Source organism: Schistocerca gregaria, unplaced genomic scaffold, assembly GCF_023897955.1.
Source record: "Schistocerca gregaria isolate iqSchGreg1 unplaced genomic scaffold, iqSchGreg1.2 ptg000359l, whole genome shotgun sequence".
Lineage (NCBI taxonomy): Eukaryota > Metazoa > Arthropoda > Insecta > Orthoptera > Acrididae > Schistocerca > Schistocerca gregaria.
In genome coordinates, this window is record NW_026061817.1 from 610,725 (window position 1) to 626,317 (window position 15,593).

Here is a 15,593-nt window from a genome sequence, read left to right on the forward strand (position 1 = left end):
GAGGACGTCTCCGGCGTGCATCGGTAGCGCAGTAGGCAGCGCGTAAGTCTCATAATCTTAAGGTCGTGAGTTCGATCCTCACCTGGGGCATTTAATTTTCTGTACATCATGACTGCGTTGCTGTTGCTAGGGAACGAACTTAACTGTTGTCCGTTATCCACACGGAGTCCACGCCTCAGCGTCAAAATGTTTACTTCCAATTATGACGACGTAACAACTTTGATATTTCTCCTCCGTGTTACAAACAAAATGCGATGCACACAGCAATGGACAGTCAATTTTGAACTGTGCGCCATGCCGGTCTGTAGGCGCGGATATGATCGCAAGCAGAGAACAGCACTGAGTCCAGATTCAGCACAAAATACAATAAGAGACGGAGTAAATCTCACCGCTGTAGAGCAAGTCCTGTGTGGTCTAGTGGCTAGGATACCTGGCTTTCACTCAACAGGTCCGGCTTCGATTCCCGGTACCGGAACGGAACTATTTGCGCACACAACGCTCCATGTTTTGGTCTTCGAACTGTCGTTGGTCGCCCTTCTTCCTTGGCTTCAACCGAACGCAATCGGGGAAAGCAGGCACGTGATGCAGTTACTGTCAGCACCGGAATAAAGGGAGAAGAGGCACTGGTCCGCTGTTGGGCTGCTACCAGCGTCAGTGAGTAGTCGGTGCAGTCGCCAGTAGCGCCAGAAGCCTACACACACCTTCCACTTAATCACGTTGCTTGAAACCGCTCCAACCACAACAAGCGAAAGCCCGGATAGCTCAGTCGGTAGAGCATTAGGCTTTTAACCTAAGGGTCCAGGGTTCGAGTCCCTGTCCGGGCGAAGATTTTAACGCTTCCATAATGGCTCGTCTCGTAGCGATAGTAGCCCTGTCGTAATCAGTGCACGGTTTTACGTTTCCTGTCGGCATTCTGCGCAGACGCAACCGGTTGGGTTTTTCACGATTCGAGGGGCACCTGTTGGACAAGCAGTCGTGGCCGAGTGGTTAAGGCGTCTGACTAGAAATCAGATTCCCTCTGGGAGCGTAGGTTCGAGTCCTACCGACTGCGTCGGATTTTTCTTTTCTTGTTTTGGAAGAAGAAGCAGAAAATATCGCGTTTTGGTACCTCGCCACACCTCACCTCTCACAGCCGTTTATAGTGCCTGTCCTTTAGATAAGGGCGATTTCCAAGCGTCAGCTTTCGCGTCAGCCGAGCAAAGTCGGGACAAGTCGGGACATACTACAGGATGGTGCAACGACGAAAAAAAAAAAAAACCTTAATTTAACAGCAGGAGCCCACATAATGATACGGAAAAATTAGCGCCACTTGCGGTGGCCGGGAATCGTACCCGGATCAACTGCTTGGAAGGCAACTATGCTCAACAGTACAACACCACCGCACTGCCGCTGCTCGCAACGCCGCGCTGTGTCGGCTTCCCGCCCGCCCACAGCGGCCCACGGCTATAGGAGCTGCAGGCGCATTACGAGGTAGGAGGGTGCATCCACACGCATTCGGGCAGCGCCTCCAAGCACGCTACGTCTTTGGGCAAGACTCGTCGCCGCTGACGCAAGGTTACTCACACGATAGTGATGAACGGTCGTTTTAAGGCAGTGTAGTGGGGGACTTCGCGAGTTTAGCCCCTTTTTCGACGTCGCTGGGTGGCAATCCCAGTTTCCCTGCCGACAGCTGCTTGGAAAGCACGGGTAGCTTGTCGAGCATCTGTAGTTGAGTGGTTTGTGACTCAGTAGTGCAGTAGGCAGCGCCTAAGTCTCATAATCTTAAGGTATGCCGGCACGATTCCCGGTCGATGCATTATTTTGCTCTTGTGGCAACAATGCTGCCGCGCGGATTGCTCGCTTGAGATGGGTCAGCCTCAGGACCTTATAGCTGTATAGCTGCGGCTGCAGTTTAATCTAGAGAGTCGGGACAGCACGTGTAGCAAGACAACAGATTCTTCAGAAAGCGCAAACTGTCTATCTCTAATATGTGAGACTTACCGAGTTTCGTACGTGTAGCAAGACAATAGATCCTTCAGAAAGCGCAAACTGTCTTTCTCTAAAATGTGAGACTTAGCGAGTTTCCTTCGAGGACGTCTCCGGCGTGCATCGGTAGCGCAGTAGGCAGCGCGTAAGTCTCATAATCTTAAGGTCGTGAGTTCGATCCTCACCTGGGGCATTTAATTTTCTGTACATCATGACTGCGTTGCTGTTGCTAGGGAACGAACTTAACTGTTGTCCGTTATCCACACGGAGTCCACGCCTCAGCGTCAAAATGTTTACTTCCAATTATGACGACGTAACAACTTTGATATTTCTCCTCCGTGTTACAAACAAAATGCGATGCACACAGCAATGGACAGTCAATTTTGAACTGTGCGCCATGCCGGTCTGTAGGCGCGGATATGATCGCAAGCAGAGAACAGCACTGAGTCCAGATTCAGCACAAAATACAATAAGAGACGGAGTAAATCTCACCGCTGTAGAGCAAGTCCTGTGTGGTCTAGTGGCTAGGATACCTGGCTTTCACTCAACAGGTCCGGCTTCGATTCCCGGTACCGGAACGGAACTATTTGCGCACACAACGCTCCATGTTTTGGTCTTCGAACTGTCGTTGGTCGCCCTTCTTCCTTGGCTTCAACCGAACGCAATCGGGGAAAGCAGGCACGTGATGCAGTTACTGTCAGCACCGGAATAAAGGGAGAAGAGGCACTGGTCCGCTGTTGGGCTGCTACCAGCGTCAGTGAGTAGTCGGTGCAGTCGCCAGTAGCGCCAGAAGCCTACACACACCTTCCACTTAATCACGTTGCTTGAAACCGCTCCAACCACAACAAGCGAAAGCCCGGATAGCTCAGTCGGTAGAGCATTAGGCTTTTAACCTAAGGGTCCAGGGTTCGAGTCCCTGTCCGGGCGAAGATTTTAACGCTTCCATAATGGCTCGTCTCGTAGCGATAGTAGCCCTGTCGTAATCAGTGCACGGTTTTACGTTTCCTGTCGGCATTCTGCGCAGACGCAACCGGTTGGGTTTTTCACGATTCGAGGGGCACCTGTTGGACAAGCAGTCGTGGCCGAGTGGTTAAGGCGTCTGACTAGAAATCAGATTCCCTCTGGGAGCGTAGGTTCGAGTCCTACCGACTGCGTCGGATTTTTCTTTTCTTGTTTTGGAAGAAGAAGCAGAAAATATCGCGTTTTGGTACCTCGCCACACCTCACCTCTCACAGCCGTTTATAGTGCCTGTCCTTTAGATAAGGGCGATTTCCAAGCGTCAGCTTTCGCGTCAGCCGAGCAAAGTCGGGACAAGTCGGGACATACTACAGGATGGTGCAACGACGAAAAAAAAAAAAAACCTTAATTTAACAGCAGGAGCCCACATAATGATACGGAAAAATTAGCGCCACTTGCGGTGGCCGGGAATCGTACCCGGATCAACTGCTTGGAAGGCAACTATGCTCAACAGTACAACACCACCGCACTGCCGCTGCTCGCAACGCCGCGCTGTGTCGGCTTCCCGCCCGCCCACAGCGGCCCACGGCTATAGGAGCTGCAGGCGCATTACGAGGTAGGAGGGTGCATCCACACGCATTCGGGCAGCGCCTCCAAGCACGCTACGTCTTTGGGCAAGACTCGTCGCCGCTGACGCAAGGTTACTCACACGATAGTGATGAACGGTCGTTTTAAGGCAGTGTAGTGGGGGACTTCGCGAGTTTAGCCCCTTTTTCGACGTCGCTGGGTGGCAATCCCAGTTTCCCTGCCGACAGCTGCTTGGAAAGCACGGGTAGCTTGTCGAGCATCTGTAGTTGAGTGGTTTGTGACTCAGTAGTGCAGTAGGCAGCGCCTAAGTCTCATAATCTTAAGGTATGCCGGCACGATTCCCGGTCGATGCATTATTTTGCTCTTGTGGCAACAATGCTGCCGCGCGGATTGCTCGCTTGAGATGGGTCAGCCTCAGGACCTTATAGCTGTATAGCTGCGGCTGCAGTTTAATCTAGAGAGTCGGGACAGCACGTGTAGCAAGACAACAGATTCTTCAGAAAGCGCAAACTGTCTATCTCTAATATGTGAGACTTACCGAGTTTCGTACGTGTAGCAAGACAATAGATCCTTCAGAAAGCGCAAACTGTCTTTCTCTAAAATGTGAGACTTAGCGAGTTTCCTTCGAGGACGTCTCCGGCGTGCCTCGGTAGCGCAGTAGGCAGCGCGTAAGTCTCATAATCTTAAGGTCGTGAGTTCGATCCTCACCTGGGGCATTTAATTTTCTGTACATCATGGCTGCATTAAGGGCGTTGCTGTTGCTAGGGAACGAACTTAACTGTTGTCCGTTATCCACACGGAGTCCACGCCTCAGCGTCAAAATGTTTACTTCCAATTATGACGACGTAACAACTTTGATATTTCTCCTCCGTGTTACAAACAAAATGCGATGCACACAGCAATGGACAGTCAATTTTGAACTGTGCGCCATGCCGGTCTGTAGGCGCGGATATGATCGCAAGCAGAGAACAGCACTGAGTCCAGATTCAGCACAAAATACAATAAGAGACGGAGTAAATCTCACCGCTGTAGAGCAAGTCCTGTGTGGTCTAGTGGCTAGGATACCTGGCTTTCACTCAACAGGTCCGGCTTCGATTCCCGGTACCGGAACGGAACTATTTGCGCACACAACGCTCCATGTTTTGGTCTTCGAACTGTCGTTGGTCGCCCTTCTTCCTTGGCTTCAACCGAACGCAATCGGGGAAAGCAGGCACGTGACGCAGTTACTGTCAGCACCGGAATAAAGGGAGAAGAGGCACTGGTCCGCTGTTGGGCTGCTACCAGCGTCAGTGAGTAGTCGGTGCAGTCGCCAGTAGCGCCAGAAGCCTACACACACCTTCCACTTAATCACGTTGCTTGAAACCGCTCCAACCACAACAAGCGAAAGCCCGGATAGCTCAGTCGGTAGAGCATTAGGCTTTTAACCTAAGGGTCCAGGGTTCGAGTCCCTGTCCGGGCGAAGATTTTAACGCTTCCATAATGGCTCGTCTCGTAGCGATAGTAGCCCTGTCGTAATCAGTGCACGGTTTTACGTTTCCTGTCGGCATTCTGCGCAGACGCAACCGGTTGGGTTTTTCACGATTCGAGGGGCACCTGTTGGACAAGCAGTCGTGGCCGAGTGGTTCATTCTGGCTTTAGCCGTCGCCGCGGTCGGACGTGCTTGTTGTTTACTCCGCGTACGTTAGCGCTATCGCCGGTGTTTGGTGTTTACGTGAAGTTAGCTGTACATTTTCGCTGTTATTTTTTGAGTGGTGTCTCTGATAAGTGTTTTTATAGTGCTTTCGTCCGTTCCACGTTTCGTGCTTCGCCGCAATTTCGGTTGTTGCCGGAATTTCGTCGGAACCGACGACCATGTCTGACACCGTCAGGAAGAATACTTTAGTCTTCTCGTTCGAGAAAGAAACACGGCCGGTCCAACCCACTGCGCTGGAAATCCACGATTGGCTGACTGAGGTAATCGGTATAAATTCTGACTCTGTTCATACCACGCAATTAGATGCTGAAAAATACTGTGTTTTTGTTAAATTTCTGAACTCAGTGACAGTCGATAAGTTGCTTGCAAAATGGGGTAATTCCGTCGAATTTGTTCATCGAGACGGTTCAAAAAGTAATGTCTCTGTACGAAAAGCTGATATCATGTACACCAATGTCAGGATTTTGAATGTTCCAATTGAAATTGATAATCAGTTGATCAAGGACGCTCTATCTAAATATGGCGAAGTTAAATCTATCTATAACGAAAGATGGTCGAAGCTATACAAGATACAGTGTTTTAATGGCATTAGATCCGTTGAAATGGAGGTGAAAGCCAACATTCCGTCCCATATATCCGTTGCAGGCCATAAAGCACATGTTGTGTATTCTGGTCAGGAGCGCACGTGCAATATTTGCAATGAGACAGGTCATTTCCGACAAGATTGTCCGCGCCGTGTTTTTGTTCTTCGGAACAATCTAACACAGCGTCAAAAACTGACCCTCAGCGATGTCTTACCAAATAGCACTTCCCTTCTTTCGGTTAACGACAGTGGTGCATGTACTTCTGCAGTGCCCGCCATAACTACTACGGAGTTCCCTCCCCTGAGCGTCATTACATCACACCCTTCTGTTCCCGATTGCGATCTCCAGACTAAGAAGCGACCGTTGGAAACGACCGATGACGGCTCGGACGGCGAGTCCGCCCGTAATTCGCCTTCCACCCGCAAGCAGAAGCAGTGTAATGCGGATGTGCTCGAGGAAACAAACAGTACATGTATTGACGTGACGACAGCCGCTGAGGCAACCCGGCCGCTGTCGGCGGCTGAACAGGTACAAACGGTCCACGGAGGGGACGCAGTAACGATTGTCGCGGAGACGGAAGAGGCGCACTCCGAAGCACAAGAGGTGACGGAGCGGAACCCAACTCAAGAACTTACAGACCCACAAACCGCCGACTCAGTCAGTGCTCTGGAGCAAGTGACGGAAGAACAAGGAAATGGCACTCGTAAAAAGGACGCTGTTGAGGCAGCTTCGGTCACAACGGTGGTAAAGATAGACAATCCGAATGACGGCGCGTTGAACCAAGATGTCCGAAGACGCCGACTCAAACCGCAACCTACTCTCAAAGCTTCCCGTAACCAAAGCAAACAACAACCAGCACAAGAGGAAGCGACGGCCAAGAACGTCTTGTATGAAATCATCACGGAAAGACCTAAGGAGGTACCTTCAAGTGACATTAGTGATGCAAAGCCCCTCGGTAAAACTAAAACCCGAGATGTTCGGAATCCTGCACCAAAATGAGGCTGTAAGATGAAAAAAAAAAAAAAAGGATTTGTTGAACCAGTTTCATTTCTAATTCTACTACTGTCTTAGTCATATTTCAGAGGAACCAGATGAAGTGTTTACCGAGCTTCAAATACTGACTATTCTTTTAGATGTTTGTTTAAGCGGAGTCGTTTCTCCCTTCTAGAAGCTGCACATCTCTTTTCTTTTTTTTTATTAATATTTTGTTATCTTTTTAACCACTTATTTACTTTTTATGCAAACTAAATGTCCCAGGCATATACAATTACGACTATCAATATTAACAGGATTACATCCGTGACTAAAGTTACAGCGCTCAAGGATTATTTATATGAGTCAGGGACGGACATTGCTTTCCTACAGGAAGTAGTGCTGACTAATCTTACAGTGCCTGGATATTTGGCGATTTTAAATGTCTCACTTGACACCAACGTCGGTACAGCAATTTTAGTCAGGGAGGGGATTCCTGTCTCGGATATCGAGAGGTTGGACTCCGGCAGAGCGATAGGTATAAAAGTCTTTGGTTCTACCCTTATCAATCTGTATGCCCCTTCTGGCACATCCAATAGAATGGAAAGAGCACAGTTCTATAAAGAAGAAATCATTTATTTATTACGGAAAAACCCAAAAGATCTTATAATAGGCGGTGATTTTAATTGTGTGATAAATAAGAAAGACCAGTTTCCGAATTTTAATAACTGCAATGAACTGAAGCGTTTCGTCACTGTTTTACAGCTTAAAGATGCTTGGGAACTAATGTATCCCACATTTGTGGCATTTACATTCCTAGGTCCTCACTCACGTAGCAGGATCGACAGACTCTACATATCGCAAAGTCTAGTTAGCTCCTTCATTAAAGCAGAGACGATTCCAGTTTACTTTTCTGATCATAGCTCCGTGCTAGCTTCCATCAACCTTACTGCGCAACCCACTCGCCGTTTTAGAAGTTCATGGCACCTTAATACGTCACTGATGCAGGACGACGGATTAGAAGAAAGTTTGACAGAAGCGTGGGCTTTGTGCCTCCGCTCTGCAGATAGACACGTCTCAGTACTAGACTGGTGGTGCAACAGGGCAAAGCCTAAACTGAGAAAAGTTCTCATCCAGTATAGTGTACAACGATCGAAAGACTTGAAAAATTCCATAGAATTTTATTATACCATGCTGCGAAATTTATATGAGCAGGCAAACACTTCCAACGTCCGTCTGGCAGATATCAAGCAAACTAAGGCCAAATTGCTCAGTCTTAAAAGACAGCAGATGGAGGGTCTGAAATTAAAATCCAAGGCTAAGACAGTCGTGGAGGATGAACATGCTTCCTTGTACCATCTACTGAAGCACGAAAGAAACAGGAGACGCACCTTCATTGATGGACTTCAGTCTGAAACTGGCGAGACACTCACGACTCAGAGAGACATCGTCAATGCAGTGCACAAATATTACGAAGACCTATACACTGCCAACCCGGTATGTGAAGAGTCCTTCGATGAGTTCCTTAATTTCATAGCTCCACAGGTCTCGGACGAGGAAAACGAAGACCTTCTCGTTGAGTGTACTAACGAAGATATCCACAGAATCATCTGCAAATCTCCTCTGAGGAAATCGCCGGGACCGGATGGTTTGCCTGTTGAATTTTATAAACGATACTGGCCACTGATTGGTGACATGTTTACCCGAATGACGAACGAGGTGCTTCAGGGAAAGCATTTACCTGCTGTTTTTAAAGAGAGCACAATAGTACTAATCCCAAAAAATGCTGCAAAAAGAAACCTCAACAACTTTCGTCCTATCTCCCTGTTAAACTCCGATTATAAAATCATCGGCAGAATTTTAAACAACAGACTCTCACAGTTGGCCAAAAAGATAGTAAGTCCATACCAGTCCTGTGTGCCTACCAAGAGCATTTTCAAAAGCATAGCTGAATATAGAGATATAATTGCAATCACTGCTGTGACCACCATAAAATGTGCTATCATGTTTATTGACTTCCAGAAAGCATTTGATCGTGTGGATCATAGATTCCTTAGTGCCACACTGAACAAAATAGGTTTTAATGAGCGAGTCGTAAGTGTGATCAGAAATGTTGCAACAGGCATCAGCGCTTGTATATCAGTTAACTGCCAGAGGACAAAGCAGATTCAGATCAGGCGCGGCGTTCCTCAAGGAAGCCCCCTCTCCATGTTCCTATTCGTGCTTTCATTAGAACCTTTCCTCCGCAGTGTTCATGCCACTCTAACTGGCATCACATTATCTGGTCACCGAACAGTCATAAACGCCTATGCCGATGATGTCGGAGTCGTCCTGCGAAATCCCGACGACATTTTGAAATTGGACACGCTAATTAAAAAGTACTGTAGAGTCTCCGGAGCAGGTGTCAACGCAAACAAAAGTAAACTCCTAAACCTGCGGGGTTTTCAACATACCACCTTAGCCTGGGCCACAATGGTCACCCAATGCAAAGCACTAGGAATAACACTGACACCTTGTCCGTTAAAAATGGCAGCTATCAATTGGAGAAATACGTCGGGACAACTTCTTGGAACAACAAGAGAAAACCTCCACCGTAACATGAACCAAGTTCAGAGGGTGATTTTCATTAACCACTGCATTCTCTCCAGGAGTTACTTTATAGCACAGATCTTCCCACTACCGAAAATGATTGGAAAAAAGATAATGTCTACCGTTGCCAGCTATCTTTGGAGAGGGGATATATTCAGAGTCGACGCAAAAACAGCGACCTTAGATCCCAGGAATGGAGGTTTGGGGTTAGTTGACATCAGAAATAAGGCGTCTGCGCTTTTTATAAAAAGGACCGCCACTATCCTTAGCGACCACGCTGATAGCATTACAACTAAATTATTTGAAGTTGTCAGGCCTGCCAGTTTACAGGCGCCGGTGAATGTGCAAAAAATAAATAACCGGCTCCAGTACGTTCGTGTATATTTTGTGGAATTCAGCTATCTCGGCGGTGTCATCATCAACTCACGACGGATCACGGCCCGCGATATTCTGTCCCATCGAAAGAAAATGGAGGGGAGAAACAAATTGGAAAGTAAATACCCACACACTGATTGGGACGCCATATGGAAAAATATTAATATGCGTGGTCTACCATCGGACGTCAAGTCAGCGTGGTATAAAACAGTGAATGAGACCGTAAGCACCAATGAAAGGTTACATGCAATCGGCGTTAGCGACACGAACCTATGTCTCAAATGTAAATTGATCGACACGTTAGTGCACAGATTCACGTGCGGTGGCAATCTACAACTCTGTAATTGGATTAGGGAACAACTGGCTTTTCTTACGAGATCTTCGGTGGAAAATTTTCCCCCTGTTACATTCCTCAGGCCTCAAACTTGCTATTTTCCAGCAGCAAAAAACAACTCGGTCCATTGGTTAATGGGACACTATGTGAATTACGTAATTAATCACCTGGGAAATGACAATTCCACTGATTTTTACATGTACTTGAAGTGTGCTTTTTATAACGCCCTGAAATATAAAGACCACAAGAAAAACTACGGCAATATGCTTAAAATTGTATTCGAGCGACTGGGCATTGGTTGACAAGCCAACGAGATAAACAAAAATCGTTTATTTAAACGAAACGACGCTTAAACAAAAACAATTGGGGAGAAGTACAAATTTACAGTTTCATATTACAATCACTTATCCTCTGCTGGCAAAGAAGGCTATTTTGTTTATTGCACAGAAGAAGCCGAAGCCGAAAGCCAGTATCGCAGGGTTAAAGATAAATTGTTTTCTTATACATTCATTTTATGACTGAGAAGGAAATCTCATTTGTTTCCATAGAAGGGGAAAAAAAAATAAAAATAAAAAAAAAAAAGTGGTTAGGACATTGCGTTGTGGCCGCAATAACCCAGGTTTGAATCCTGAAAAGAAAAAAAAAAAAAAAAAAAAAAGTAGTTAAGGCGTCTGACTAGAAATCAGATTCCCTCTGGGAGCGTAGGTTCGAGTCCTACCGACTGCGTCGGATTTTTCTTTTCTTGTTTTGGAAGAAGAAGCAGAAAATATCGCGTTTTGGTACCTCGCCACACCTCACCTCTCACAGCCGTTTATAGTGCCTGTCCTTTAGATAAGGGCGATTTCCAACCGTCAGCTTTCGCGTCAGCCGAGCAAAGTCGGGACAAGTCGGGACATACTACAGGATGGTGCAACGACGAAAAAAAAAAAAAAAACCTTAATTTAACAGCAGGACTCCACATAATGATACGGAAAAATTAGCGCCACTTGCGGTGGCCGGGAATCGTACCCGGATCAACTGCTTGGAAGGCAACTATGCTCAACAGTACAACACCACCGCACTGCCGCTGCTCGCAACGCCGCGCTGTGTCGGCTTCCCGCCCGCCCACAGCGGCCCACGGCTATAGGAGCTGCAGGCGCATTACGAGGTAGGAGGGTGCATCCACACGCATTCGGGCAGCGCCTCCAAGCACGCTACGTCTTTGGGCAAGACTCGTCGCCGCTGACGCAAGGTTACTCACACGATAGTGATGAACGGTCGTTTTAAGGCAGTGTAGTGGGGGACTTCGCGAGTTTAGCCCCTTTTTCGACGTCGCTGGGTGGCAATCCCAGTTTCCCTGCCGACAGCTGCTTGGAAAGCACGGGTAGCTTGTCGAGCATCTGTAGTTGAGTGGTTTGTGACTCAGTAGTGCAGTAGGCAGCGCCTAAGTCTCATAATCTTAAGGTATGCCGGCACGATTCCCGGTCGATGCATTATTTTGCTCTTGTGGCAACAATGCTGCCGCGCGGATTGCTCGCTTGAGATGGGTCAGCCTCAGGACCTTATAGCTGTATAGCTGCGGCTGCAGTTTAATCTAGAGAGTCGGGACAGCACGTGTAGCAAGACAACAGATTCTTCAGAAAGCGCAAACTGTCTATCTCTAATATGTGAGACTTACCGAGTTTCGTACGTGTAGCAAGACAATAGATCCTTCAGAAAGCGCAAACTGTCTTTCTCTAAAATGTGAGACTTAGCGAGTTTCCTTCGAGGACGTCTCCGGCGTGCCTCGGTAGCGCAGTAGGCAGCGCGTAAGTCTCATAATCTTAAGGTCGTGAGTTCGATCCTCACCTGGGGCATTTAATTTTCTGTACATCATGACTGCGTTGCTGTTGCTAGGGAACGAACTTAACTGTTGTCCGTTATCCACACGGAGTCCACGCCTCAGCGTCAAAATGTTTACTTCCAATTATGACGACGTAACAACTTTGATATTTCTCCTCCGTGTTACAAACAAAATGCGATGCACACAGCAATGGACAGTCAATTTTGAACTGTGCGCCATGCCGGTCTGTAGGCGCGGATATGATCGCAAGCAGAGAACAGCACTGAGTCCAGATTCAGCACAAAATACAATAAGAGACGGAGTAAATCTCACCGCTGTAGAGCAAGTCCTGTGTGGTCTAGTGGCTAGGATACCTGGCTTTCACTCAACAGGTCCGGCTTCGATTCCCGGTACCGGAACGGAACTATTTGCGCACACAACGCTCCATGTTTTGGTCTTCGAACTGTCGTTGGTCGCCCTTCTTCCTTGGCTTCAACCGAACGCAATCGGGGAAAGCAGGCACGTGATGCAGTTACTGTCAGCACCGGAATAAAGGGAGAAGAGGCACTGGTCCGCTGTTGGGCTGCTACCAGCGTCAGTGAGTAGTCGGTGCAGTCGCCAGTAGCGCCAGAAGCCTACACACACCTTCCACTTAATCACGTTGCTTGAAACCGCTCCAACCACAACAAGCGAAAGCCCGGATAGCTCAGTCGGTAGAGCATTAGGCTTTTAACCTAAGGGTCCAGGGTTCGAGTCCCTGTCCGGCCGAAGATTTTAACGCTTCCATAATGGCTCGTCTCGTAGCGATAGTAGCCCTGTCGTAATCAGTGCACGGTTTTACGTTTCCTGTCGGCATTCTGCGCAGACGCAACCGGTTGGGTTTTTCACGATTCGAGGGGCACCTGTTGGACAAGCAGTCGTGGCCGAGTGGTTAAGGCGTCTGACTAGAAATCAGATTCCCTCTGGGAGCGTAGGTTCGAGTCCTACCGACTGCGTCGGATTTTTCTTTTCTTGTTTTGGAAGAAGAAGCAGAAAATATCGCGTTTTGGTACCTCGCCACACCTCACCTCTCACAGCCGTTTATAGTGCCTGTCCTTTAGATAAGGGCGATTTCCAAGCGTCAGCTTTCGCGTCAGCCGAGCAAAGTCGGGACAAGTCGGGACATACTACAGGATGGTGCAACGACGAAAAAAAAAAAAAAACCTTAATTTAACAGCAGGAGCCCACATAATGATACGGAAAAATTAGCGCCACTTGCGGTGGCCGGGAATCGTACCCGGATCAACTGCTTGGAAGGCAACTATGCTCAACAGTACAACACCACCGCACTGCCGCTGCTCGCAACGCCGCGCTGTGTCGGCTTCCCGCCCGCCCACAGCGGCCCACGGCTATAGGAGCTGCAGGCGCATTACGAGGTAGGAGGGTGCATCCACACGCATTCGGGCAGCGCCTCCAAGCACGCTACGTCTTTGGGCAAGACTCGTCGCCGCTGACGCAAGGTTACTCACACGATAGTGATGAACGGTCGTTTTAAGGCAGTGTAGTGGGGGACTTCGCGAGTTTAGCCCCTTTTTCGACGTCGCTGGGTGGCAATCCCAGTTTCCCTGCCGACAGCTGCTTGGAAAGCACGGGTAGCTTGTCGAGCATCTGTAGTTGAGTGGTTTGTGACTCAGTAGTGCAGTAGGCAGCGCCTAAGTCTCATAATCTTAAGGTATGCCGGCACGATTCCCGGTCGATGCATTATTTTGCTCTTGTGGCAACAATGCTGCCGCGCGGATTGCTCGCTTGAGATGGGTCAGCCTCAGGACCTTATAGCTGTATAGCTGCGGCTGCAGTTTAATCTAGAGAGTCGGGACAGCACGTGTAGCAAGACAACAGATTCTTCAGAAAGCGCAAACTGTCTATCTCTAATATGTGAGACTTACCGAGTTTCGTACGTGTAGCAAGACAATAGATCCTTCAGAAAGCGCAAACTGTCTTTCTCTAAAATGTGAGACTTAGCGAGTTTCCTTCGAGGACGTCTCCGGCGTGCCTCGGTAGCGCAGTAGGCAGCGCGTAAGTCTCATAATCTTAAGGTCGTGAGTTCGATCCTCACCTGGGGCATTTAATTTTCTGTACATCATGGCTGCATTAAGGGCGTTGCTGTTGCTAGGGAACGAACTTAACTGTTGTCCGTTATCCACACGGAGTCCACGCCTCAGCGTCAAAATGTTTACTTCCAATTATGACGACGTAACAACTTTGATATTTATCCTCCGTGTTACAAACAAAATGCGATGCACACAGCAATGGACAGTCAATTTTGAACTGTGCGCCATGCCGGTCTGTAGGCGCGGATATGATCGCAAGCAGAGAACAGCACTGAGTCCAGATTCAGCACAAAATACAATAAGAGACGGAGTAAATCTCACCGCTGTAGAGCAAGTCCTGTGTGGTCTAGTGGCTAGGATACCTGGCTTTCACTCAACAGGTCCGGCTTCGATTCCCGGTACCGGAACGGAACTATTTGCGCACACAACGCTCCATGTTTTGGTCTTCGAACTGTCGTTGGTCGCCCTTCTTCCTTGGCTTCAACCGAACGCAATCGGGGAAAGCAGGCACGTGATGCAGTTACTGTCAGCACCGGAATAAAGGGAGAAGAGGCACTGGTCCGCTGTTGGGCTGCTACCAGCGTCAGTGAGTAGTCGGTGCAGTCGCCAGTAGCGCCAGAAGCCTACACACACCTTCCACTTAATCACGTTGCTTGAAACCGCTCCAACCACAACAAGCGAAAGCCCGGATAGCTCAGTCGGTAGAGCATTAGGCTTTTAACCTAAGGGTCCAGGGTTCGAGTCCCTGTCCGGGCGAAGATTTTAACGCTTCCATAATGGCTCGTCTCGTAGCGATAGTAGCCCTGTCGTAATCAGTGCACGGTTTTACGTTTCCTGTCGGCATTCTGCGCAGACGCAACCGGTTGGGTTTTTCACGATTCGAGGGGCACCTGTTGGACAAGCAGTCGTGGCCGAGTGGTTAAGGCGTCTGACTAGAAATCAGATTCCCTCTGGGAGCGTAGGTTCGAGTCCTACCGACTGCGTCGGATTTTTCTTTTCTTGTTTTGGAAGAAGAAGCAGAAAATATCGCGTTTTGGTACCTCGCCACACCTCACCTCTCACAGCCGTTTATAGTGCCTGTCCTTTAGATAAGGGCGATTTCCAAGCGTCAGCTTTCGCGTCAGCCGAGCAAAGTCGGGACAAGTCGGGACATACTACAGGATGGTGCAACGACGAAAAAAAAAAAAAACCTTAATTTAACAGCAGGAGCCCACATAATGATACGGAAAAATTAGCGCCACTTGCGGTGGCCGGGAATCGTACCCGGATCAACTGCTTGGAAGGCAACTATGCTCAACAGTACAACACCACCGCACTGCCGCTGCTCGCAACGCCGCGCTGTGTCGGCTTCCCGCCCGCCCACAGCGGCCCACGGCTATAGGAGCTGCAGGCGCATTACGAGGTAGGAGGGTGCATCCACACGCATTCGGGCAGCGCCTCCAAGCACGCTACGTCTTTGGGCAAGACTCGTCGCCGCTGACGCAAGGTTACTCACACGATAGTGATGAACGGTCGTTTTAAGGCAGTGTAGTGGGGGACTTCGCGAGTTTAGCCCCTTTTTCGACGTCGCTGGGTGGCAATCCCAGTTTCCCTGCCGACAGCTGCTTGGAAAGCACGGGTAGCTTGTCGAGCATCTGTAGTTGAG

The 15,593-nt window shown here is 48.7% G+C and overlaps 14 non-coding genes across 14 annotated transcripts; all 14 read left to right on the forward strand.

Annotated features, from left to right (window-relative positions):
- The first annotated feature begins 17 nt into the window (after nt 1-17).
- Trnam-cau (transfer RNA methionine (anticodon CAU)) lies at nt 18-90 on the forward strand. The gene has a single exon. It is a non-coding gene; the product is annotated as a tRNA-Met (tRNA).
- Nucleotides 91-751: 661 nt separating this feature from the next.
- Nucleotides 752-824, forward strand: Trnak-uuu (transfer RNA lysine (anticodon UUU)). The gene has a single exon. It is a non-coding gene; the product is annotated as a tRNA-Lys (tRNA).
- A 145-nt stretch (nt 825-969) lies between these two features.
- Nucleotides 970-1,051, forward strand: Trnas-aga (transfer RNA serine (anticodon AGA)). The gene has a single exon. It is a non-coding gene; the product is annotated as a tRNA-Ser (tRNA).
- A 1,034-nt stretch (nt 1,052-2,085) lies between these two features.
- Trnam-cau (transfer RNA methionine (anticodon CAU)) lies at nt 2,086-2,158 on the forward strand. The gene has a single exon. It is a non-coding gene; the product is annotated as a tRNA-Met (tRNA).
- Nucleotides 2,159-2,819: 661 nt separating this feature from the next.
- Trnak-uuu (transfer RNA lysine (anticodon UUU)) lies at nt 2,820-2,892 on the forward strand. Its single transcript has one exon. It is a non-coding gene; the product is annotated as a tRNA-Lys (tRNA).
- A 145-nt stretch (nt 2,893-3,037) lies between these two features.
- Trnas-aga (transfer RNA serine (anticodon AGA)) lies at nt 3,038-3,119 on the forward strand. The gene has a single exon. It is a non-coding gene; the product is annotated as a tRNA-Ser (tRNA).
- A 1,034-nt stretch (nt 3,120-4,153) lies between these two features.
- Nucleotides 4,154-4,226, forward strand: Trnam-cau (transfer RNA methionine (anticodon CAU)). Its single transcript has one exon. It is a non-coding gene; the product is annotated as a tRNA-Met (tRNA).
- A 670-nt stretch (nt 4,227-4,896) lies between these two features.
- On the forward strand, nt 4,897-4,969 carry Trnak-uuu (transfer RNA lysine (anticodon UUU)). Its single transcript has one exon. It is a non-coding gene; the product is annotated as a tRNA-Lys (tRNA).
- Nucleotides 4,970-11,819: 6,850 nt separating this feature from the next.
- On the forward strand, nt 11,820-11,892 carry Trnam-cau (transfer RNA methionine (anticodon CAU)). Its single transcript has one exon. It is a non-coding gene; the product is annotated as a tRNA-Met (tRNA).
- Nucleotides 11,893-12,553: 661 nt separating this feature from the next.
- Trnak-uuu (transfer RNA lysine (anticodon UUU)) lies at nt 12,554-12,626 on the forward strand. Its single transcript has one exon. It is a non-coding gene; the product is annotated as a tRNA-Lys (tRNA).
- Nucleotides 12,627-12,771: 145 nt separating this feature from the next.
- On the forward strand, nt 12,772-12,853 carry Trnas-aga (transfer RNA serine (anticodon AGA)). Its single transcript has one exon. It is a non-coding gene; the product is annotated as a tRNA-Ser (tRNA).
- A 1,035-nt stretch (nt 12,854-13,888) lies between these two features.
- Nucleotides 13,889-13,961, forward strand: Trnam-cau (transfer RNA methionine (anticodon CAU)). The gene has a single exon. It is a non-coding gene; the product is annotated as a tRNA-Met (tRNA).
- A 670-nt stretch (nt 13,962-14,631) lies between these two features.
- Trnak-uuu (transfer RNA lysine (anticodon UUU)) lies at nt 14,632-14,704 on the forward strand. Its single transcript has one exon. It is a non-coding gene; the product is annotated as a tRNA-Lys (tRNA).
- Nucleotides 14,705-14,849: 145 nt separating this feature from the next.
- Nucleotides 14,850-14,931, forward strand: Trnas-aga (transfer RNA serine (anticodon AGA)). The gene has a single exon. It is a non-coding gene; the product is annotated as a tRNA-Ser (tRNA).
- The last annotated feature ends 662 nt before the right edge of the window (nt 14,932-15,593 follow it).